The sequence below is a fragment of the Aplysia californica genome, unplaced genomic scaffold, assembly GCF_000002075.1.
Source record: "Aplysia californica isolate F4 #8 unplaced genomic scaffold, AplCal3.0 scaffold01952, whole genome shotgun sequence".
Classification (NCBI taxonomy): Eukaryota; Metazoa; Mollusca; class Gastropoda; order Aplysiida; family Aplysiidae; genus Aplysia; species Aplysia californica.
In genome coordinates, this window is record NW_004799222.1 from 1 (window position 1) to 1,888 (window position 1,888).

Here is a 1,888-nt window from a genome sequence, read left to right on the forward strand (position 1 = left end):
AGAGAGAGAGAGAGAGAGAGAGAGAGAGAGAGAGAGAGAGAGAGAGAGACAGAAGGAGAGAAAGGATCATTCTTGGAAGCCTACGGTGCCTGTGTGTTTTCCATCTTTGCTTTACCAACAATTGTGAAGAACAAAGGGCTCGTGTGTCAGGCATCGCTCCCCTATGTGTCAGTCAGGCGCTCGCCAATTTCTGAGCATAGGGGGATATTGGTATCATCTTAAAGCTTGTTCATTTCCCTTCCTTTTGGAGAAAAAAATATCCATCTAAGTTGAACAGAAGTCGAAATATCTGTGATTGAAGAAGGTCAGGGTCGCCTGGTCTCAGAGGTCAACTTTGTCAGAGGTCAACTTTGTCAGAGGTCAACTTTGTCAGAGGTCAACTTTGGGAGAAAAGGGCCTCAAAAGCTTGGTAACTTCCATAGACTGTGAGTCCTTGGAAACTGAACATTTACATTTTGTCAGCCTTTCATCAATGTGTTTCAGTCTCAGGACATGCCACACACAAATGTGTTTTGTGTATTAACAAACCCCCCCAAAAAAGGGAAAAAATCTCCCATCGGCTAAAAAAAGATTTCTTTGATTTTCTTATTTTGACGAGCGCCCGATTTCACCACGATGCCTCACAAATGCCGATTCTTCTTTCTTGGCGGAAATGTCCTATATGTAAAATTGATTATGAATTGTATCAGCTGGCAGGGACAAGACTGTCTGCGAGGAACAGCAAACAGACTCTCTCACTCACACACACACACACACACTCATAAAGTCGACCACCACAAACTACTGCGCCATGCTAAGGCCTAAAAAAACTACACACACACACACGCACACATTGTAAACTCAAGCTTTTAAGATAAAAATTCAAACAAGAATCCATTTAGCAAGTAAAGCGTAAAATCTACTTGAACTATCTGTCTATCCATCTCTACTTGAACTATCTGTCCATCTTCTCTACTTGAGCTATATGTCCATCCATCTCTACTTGAACTATCTGTCCATCCCCTCTACTTGAACTATCTGTCCATCCCCTCTACTTGAACTATCTGTCCATCCATCTCTACTTGAGCTATATGTCCATCTTCTCTACTTGAACCATCTGTCCATCTTCTCTACTTGAGCTATCTATCCATCCATCTCTACTTGAACTATCTGTCCATCCCCTCTACTTGAACTATCTGTCCGTCTTCTCTACTTGAACTATCTGTCCGTCTTCTCTACTTGAACTATCTGTCCATCTTCTCTACTTGAGCTATCTGTCCATCTTCTCTACTTGAACTATCTGTCCATCTTCTCTACTTGAGCTATCTGTCCATCCATCTCTACTTGAACTATCTATCCATCTTCTTTACTTGAGCTATCTGTCCATCCATCTCTACTTGAACTATCTGTCCATCTTCTCTACTTGAACTATCTATCCATCCTCTCTACTTGAACTATCTGTCCATCCCCTCTACTTGAACTATCTGTCCATCTTCTTGTCTCTCACAAACAAAAGCATGAGCACACTCTCTCTCCCTCACACTATATCAACAGTGAACGTAGGCTAAATGATCAGAGGGTAAGTCTTTCCGCGACAAACAACACATTTAAAAAAGTAATAAAAAATAAAAATAAAATCCTTCCACATGGAAAAAAGGCGGTATGTACACGTGTGTGTCTGTACACAATGATACAAATAGAGGAACCCAGGGGAAGAAAAGGTGTTGTCGCAATCTGAGATCACGAGGAGATCCATTGGAAGAGCTGGTCGACTCATAAATACATTTCAGTTTGGCTGATGGCTAATGATTGTTTGTTTTAGTACCGTTTTACGGCCCTTGCAAATGGATAAGGTCTACTAATGTTTGACTTCCCATTCAATAATAATAATAATAATAATAATAATAAT